Genomic DNA, 7,454 nt, shown 5'->3' on the forward strand with positions numbered 1-7,454 from the left:
TCTATACTCTTATATATATAATATATCTATATACACCCCTATACTGTATTATATATATATATATATAATTAATCTATACACACCCCTATACTGTCTTATATATATATATATATATATATATATACACACACCCCTATACTGTATTTTATGTATATATCTATCTATCTATATACACCCCTATACTGTGTTATATATATATATATCTATATACACCCCCTATACTGTGTTATATACCTATATATACCTATACTGTGTTATATACCTATACTGTTATATATGTTATGTTATTTACCTATACTGTGTTATATATGTTATATACCTATACTGTGTTATATATCTATATATACCTATACTGTGTTTTATACGTTATATACCTAAGCTGTATTATATATGTTATATACCTATACTGTGTTATATATGTTATATATTATGTTATATACCTATACTGTATTGTATATATTATATACCAACACTGTTTATATATATATTAGAGATGCTCCGGCTTGGGTGTAATCGAGAACCCGAAATTAGCAGATCAGAGTACCGAACTTTTGCGCGCCTTGGAATAGAAAACGAGGCAAAACGTCATTGTTACGTCGTCGGATCTTCCAAGCATTTTTTTCTATAAGTACCGCCCTCCACGGCGATCCAGCGCCATTCACAGAGGGACACAGAAGGGGTAGCACAGTCTCTAGTGCAGTTGGGCAGTGTCATAGGTAGAATAGAAAGAGGAGGGGTAGCAGTGTTCTTCAAAGTCTCCAGTGACATTCAGGAGAGCTCCATTACTAATTGTCATTGCTGAAATACAAATAATAGGTCTGGCAGGCTTGGTCTTCTAAATCTGCAGTTACATTGTACTGTGTTATATAGGTAACACACCAAGAGGAGAGCTCCATTGCCAATTTGCACCACTTTACTGACACTGCTGTGTGGCAATGTGTCCTAGATGTGCTAGGAACTGCTGTGTGTTTCAGTCATTGCTCTGTCGCTTAGCATCCAGCCAGGTCGCTGCAGTATTTGAAAGTGTATGAAAATAATATTGTGACCTGTGAGGTGGTCAAAATTGACTGCAAATGATTTGAAATTAGTGTTATTGAGGTTAATAATGTAGGGGGGAAAATAAGCAAAAATATGTTATCTTAGCAAAAAAATTGTGATTTAAGAAAAAAATCGGCATCCAAAACCAGAACAGAGGGGTCAGTGCAAAACAGTATAAAACATACAGTGTGGTTATGTATATATAATACAGTGTGGGTGATCTATATATATATGCACCTACACTACTCATATATATTCCCCTCCAACTTTGTTATAAATATATATATATATCCCGAGAAAATCACTGGAAATTCAAAATAGCAGCTTGATACATTTACCCCCTGGTCTCTCTCTTCAGCCCCCTATCTGCTCTCTGCTCCCTCTGTCCACTCCTCAGAGCGCTCCTCGTCTCTCTCCTCCACCTCTTATCTGCTCTCTGCTCCCTCTATCCTCTCCTCAGAGCGCTCCTCGTCTCTCTCCTCCACCTCTTATCTGCTCTCTGTTCCCGCCATCCTCTCAGAGCGCTCCTCGTCTCTCCTCCACCTCTTATCTGCTCTTTGCTCCCTCTGTCCACTCCTCAGAGCGCTCCTCGTCTCTCTCCTCCACCTCTTATCTGCTCTCTGCTCCCTCCGTCCTCTCCTCAGAGCGCTCCTCGTCTCTCTCCTCCACCTCTTATCTGCTCTCTGCTCCCTCTGTCCTCTCCTCAGAGCGCTCCTCATCTCTCTCCTCCACCTCTTATCTGCTCTCTGCTCCCTCTGTCCTCTCCTCAGAGCGCTCCTCGTCTCTCCTCCACCTCCTATCTGATCTCTGTTCCATCCAGCCTCTCCTCAGAGCGCTCCTCGTCTCTCTCCTCCGCCTCTTATCTGCTGTCTGTTCCTGCCATCCTCTCAGAGCGCTCCTCGTCTCTCTCCACCTCTTATCTGCTCTCTGTTCCATCCGTCCTCTCCTCACAGCGCTCCTCGTCTCCCCTCTGCCTCTTATCTGCTCTCTGTTCCCTCCATCCTCTCCTCAGAGCGCTCCTCGTCTCTCTCCTCCATCTCTTATCGCTCTCTGTTGTCCCCGTCCTCTCCTCAGAGCGCTCCTCGTCTCTCTCCTCCGCCTCTTATCTGCTGTCTGTTCCCGCCATCCTCTCAGAGCGCTCCTCGTCTCTCTCCTCCACCTCTTATCTGCTCTCTGTTCCATCCGTCCTCTCCTCACAGCGCTCCTCGTCTCTCTCCTCCGCCTCTTATCTGCTCTCTGTTCCCGCCGTCCTTTCCTCAGAGCGCTCCCTCGTCTCTCTCCTCCGCCTCTTATCTGCTCTCTGCTCCCGCCGTCCTCTCCTCAGAGCGCTCCTTGTCTCTCTCCTCCATCTCTTATCTGCTCTCTGTTCCCTCCGTCCTCTCCTCACAGCGCTCCTCCCCTCCCCTCCGCCTCTTATCTGCTCTCTGTTCCCTCCGTCCTCTCCTCAGATCGCTCCTCCCCTCCCCTCCGCCTTTTATCTGCTCTCTGCTCCCACCGTCCTCTCCTCAGAGCGCTCCTCGTCTCCTCCACCTCTTATCTGCTCTCTGTTCTATCCGTCCTCTCCTCAGAGCGCTCCTCGTCTCCTCCACCTCTTATCTGCTCTCTGTTCTATCCGTCCTCTCCTCAGAGCGCTCCTCGTCTCTCTCCTCCGCTTCTTATCTGCTCTCTGTTCCCTCCATCCTCTCCTCAGAGCGCTCCTCGTCTCCCCTCTGCCTCTTATCTGCTCTCTGTTCCCTCCGTCCTCTCCTCAGAGCGCTCCTCGTCTCTCTCCTCCACCTCTTATCTGCTCTCTGTTCCATCCGTCCTCTCCTCAGAGCGCTCCTCGTCTCTCTCCTCCATCTCTTATCTGCTCTCTGTTCCATCCGTCCTCTCCTCAGAGTGCTCCTCGTCTCTCTCCTCCGCCTCTTATCTGCTGTCTGTTCCCGCCATCCTCTCAGAGCGCTCCTCGTCTCTCTCCTCCACCTCTTATCTGCTCTCTGTTCCATCCGTCCTCTCCTCACAGCGCTCCTCGTCTCTCCACCTCTTATCTGATCTCTGTTCTATCCGTCCTCTCCTCAGAGCGCTCCTCGTCTCTCTCCTCCGCCTCTTATCTGCTGTCTGTTCCCGCCATCCTCTCAGAGCGCTCCTTGTCTCTCTCCTCCACCTTTTATCTGCTCTCTGTTCCATCCGTCCTCTCCTCACAGCGCTCCTCGTCTCTCTCCTCCGCCTCTTATCTGCTCTCTGTTCCCGCCGTCCTTTCCTCAGAGCGCTCCTCGTCTCTCTCCTCCGCCTCTTATCTGCTCTCTGCTCCCGCCGTCCTCTCCTCAGAGCGCTCCTTGTCTCTCTCCTCCATCTCTTATCTGCTCTCTGTTCCCTCCGTCCTCTCCTCACAGCGCTCCTCGTCTCCCCTCCGCCTCTTATCTGCTCTCTGCTCCCGCCGTCCTCTCCTCAGATCGCTCCTCGTCTCTCCTCCGCCTTTTATCTGCTCTCTGCTCCCACCGTCCTCCTCAGAGCGCTCCTCGTCTCCTCCACCTCTTATCTGCTCTCTGTTCTATCCGTCCTCTCCTCAGAGCGCTCCTCGTCTCTCTCCTCCGCTTCTTATCTGCTCTCTGTTCCCTCCATCCTCTCAGAGCACTCCTCGTCTCCCCTCTGCCTCTTATCTGCTCTCTGCTCCCGCCGTCCTCTCCTCAGAGCGCTCTTCGTCTCCACTCCGCCCCCTATCTGCTCTTTGTTCCCTCTGTCCTCTCCTCAGAGCGCTCCTCGTCTCTCTCCTCCACCTCTTATCTGCTCTCTGTTCCATCCGTCCTCTCCTCAGAGCGCTCCTCGTCTCTCTCCTCCGCCTCTTATCTGCTCTCTGTTGTCCCCGTCCTCTCCTCAGAGTGCTCCTCGTCTATCTCCTCCGCCTCTTATCTGCTGCCTGTTCCTGCCGTCCTCTCCTCAGAGCGCTCCTCGTCTCTCTCCTCCATCTCTTATCTGCTCTCTGTTCCCTCCGTCCTCTCCTCAGAGCGCTCCTCGTCTCTCTCCTCCACCTCTTATCTGCTCTCTGTTCCATCCGTCCTCTCCTCAGAGCGCTCCTCGTCTCTCTCCTCCATCTCTTATCTGCTCTCTGTTGTCCCCGTCCTCTCCTCAGAGTGCTCCTCGTCTATCTCCTTCGCCTCTTATCTGCTGTCTGTTCCTGCCGTCCTCTCCTCAGAGCGCTCCTCGTCTCTCTCCTCCATCTCTTATCTGCTCTCTGTTGTCCCCGTCCTCTCCTCAGAGTGCTCCTCGTCTCTCTCCTCCGCCTCTTATCTGCTCTCTGTTCCTGCCGTCCTCTCCTCAGATCGCTCCTCCCCTCCCCTCCGCCTTTTATCTGCTCTCTGCTCCCACCGTCCTCTCCTCAGAGCGCTCCTCGTCTCCTCCACCTCTTATCTGCTCTCTGTTCTATCCGTCCTCTCCTCAGAGCGCTCCTCGTCTCTCTCCTCCGCTTCTTATCTGCTCTCTGTTCCCTCCATCCTCTCCTCAGAGCGCTCCTCGTCTCCCCTCTGCCTCTTATCTGCTCTCTGTTCCCTCCATCCTCTCCTCAGAGCGCTCCTCGTCTCTCTCCTCCATCTCTTATCTGCTCTCTGTTGTCCCCGTCCTTTCCTCAGAGTGCTCCTCGTCTCTCTCCTCCGCCTCTTATCTGCTCTCTGTTCCTGCCGTCCTCTCCTCAGAGTGCTCCTCGTCTCTCTCCTCCGCCTCTTATCTGCTCTATGCTCCCTCCGTCCTCTCCTCAGAGCTCTCCTCGTCTCTCTCCTCCGCCTCTTATCTGAGATAATGACTGGATAAGGGACATTTCTACTTTACAAAAACATTTGAATTTTGGGCCAGTAGGCGGATATCGGATCTTATTCTTTAATGGGACTTCAGCCGGAACGCACATTTCTAGATGAAATTAAAAGCTTCAAACACACAAAAGTTTGCAGAAGTGTCGTGAAAGAGCTGAGAACAGCTGTACGCTTCCATGTGGGCCGGGAGGACTATATGTGCGCCAGTGCACAGCTAATGTGCACATTCTATGCTCTTCATAAATGTGTGTACGCTGTGCTGAGACATTAAACAGCTTCACGACCTTGAATAGCACTTTGTCCCCCACCCTCTCTCGATGATAGCACGCTGGTGGAGAATCTTTTTCTGTATTTAGCCAGGACCCTGCTGATCGCCTATGGCGCTTCATAGTCTAATGCAAATGAGCCCCGTTATTTATCATATATATTATATAGTCACCCGCTCTTACCTGTGAGCCCGGCATTGAAGTGTGTCTTGTTGCATTTTGCATGAAAGTTTGCTAAGCGTAGTGTGGAAGTGTCACAGGTCATTAGACGCTTATACACTCGTATGTTTACTGATCGTTGTACAGGCGCTTACTGAGATTTCAAAAACAGTTTTTTTAGGAACAGATCAAACTATTTTATTATTATTACAGAAGACATTTTGCAGTCAGAATTCTAGGCTGAGGTGTATTCAGAACAGTAAACTAAAGCTGCGTAGACACAACTGGGATCCATCATACGAGGTCATCGCCTGTTCAAATTCAGTAATATGGAAACTAATTGAATCAGGTTAAACGCTTGTGTGTACTTACTCATATATCATAATGTCACCTAATTTCTTAGCTCTGTGATAGGGGCAGTAAATCCAGTAATTGCGTATTAGCATTTGGACATAAAACGTCATTCTGTGATCTTCTAAGCTGTACTAATTAGAATGTAAGCTCTCAGGGTTCCCTACTGTTACGCAGAGACCCTCTCCTCTTTTTGCTACAATGTATCAGTACTGAAGGAATTACCTCCGACAATTTGCTTCAGTTCTGTGAAAGTCTCATCTAATATGTTAAATAAAAATGTAAGTGATTTAGTTGATCACGTCAAATTTGTTATAATTCTCATCCTGGTATATGACCATGTAAAATAAGACTGAGAAAACAATCTTTCAGCATATCCGCAGCTATTTGATCCAGCCTTTATATTATAGTGTTTCCTATTCATCCTCTGTGCTCAATAGCGGCATACGTAGGGTTAAATAAAGAAGAGGCGTTTGTGGAACTATTTGGATAGGTGGAAGGAGATATGAGTGCTGTGACTTTCTTTCTAGTAGTTTCTCGGTTGGTTCAGCCCCTCTGTGTCCTGTCCCTCCTCCATCCCTGCCCATCTTATGCCTCTATTCCTGCCCCCTCTCTCTGCTTCTATCCCTCCTCCATCCCTGCCCCTCCTATTACTCTATTCCTGCCCCCTCTGTCTCTCTGCTTCTATCCCTCCTCTATTCCTGCCCCCAGTGCTCCTGTCGCTTCTCTATTTCTTCTCTACAGGCTTCTCTCCCTCCTCTATTCCTGACCTCTATCCCTCCTCTATTCCTGCCTCCTCTACCTCTATCCCTCCTTTATTCCTGCCCCTCTTATTCCTCTATTCCTGCTCCCAGTGCTCCTGTCATTTCTCTATTCCTGCCCCTCTGCTTCTGTCCTTCCTTTATTATTGCCCCCTCTGCTTCTATACCTGCCCCCTCTTCCTCCTTTATTCCTGCTCCACGGGCTGCTCTCCCCTCTATCCTTCTCCCCCGTTTCTCTCACACTATTCCTGCACCTTGTGAGGAGTTTGTATGTTCTCCCCGTGTTTGTGTGGATTTCCTCCGGGTGCTCTGGTTTCCTCCAACACTCTAGAAACATACTGGTAGGATAACTGTCTTCTGATTAAATGGAATTTAGATGATTGATGCATCATGGGGCAGGGACTGACGTGAATGTTACATATTCTCTGTACAGCGCTGAGTAGCATGTAGGCACTCTAGGAATAGCTGTTACTATTGGTACCAAGGCTGGTTCAGCTGCTGGGCACATTTTCAGTAGCTTATCCCCTCTATATCCTCCCCACTGAGCGCCCTGGGAGTAGGATGTTTGTGCACAGGACTCTCTCTGTTCAGCTGGATCACTTTTATTTTACTTTCACTTTCGCTGATTCTGCAGCGTTCACAGTCTCTCGGCCGCCGGCAAGGAGGACAGCAGGTGGGATGGACTGCGGCACCTCAGCCATCACTTCATTCCTTCTCAGCTATGGGAGGCATGGATGATGGGCCCCGGGCCTCGGAACACCTGGCACCGATGACGGCTGCAATCCTCAGGTTATTGGAGATTTTTGTACCTCACTACTATTCCTTAAAGGGTTAATGGTGGACTCTGACAAGCGGTCAGTCCCAGCTCTCCATCCTGACAGCAGGTTTGTGTAGTGTGGTTGAGGCTGGCAGTGACAAGGACAGGATGGCATCAGGGGGAGCTGTCCCTCAGAGAGGGGCCATCTTTGAAATGGACGGGTGAGCATTACCTCACGGAGGAAACCGCCAGAATGTCAGCTCTTCAGTATCCTCTGCTGTATTCCCTCTTCCTCTAGGAAACCACATGTGGGAACTTATAACATTTTTGTGGGAAGAAT

This window comes from Mixophyes fleayi, chromosome 3, assembly GCF_038048845.1.
Source record: "Mixophyes fleayi isolate aMixFle1 chromosome 3, aMixFle1.hap1, whole genome shotgun sequence".
Taxonomy (NCBI): Eukaryota; Metazoa; Chordata; class Amphibia; order Anura; family Limnodynastidae; genus Mixophyes; species Mixophyes fleayi.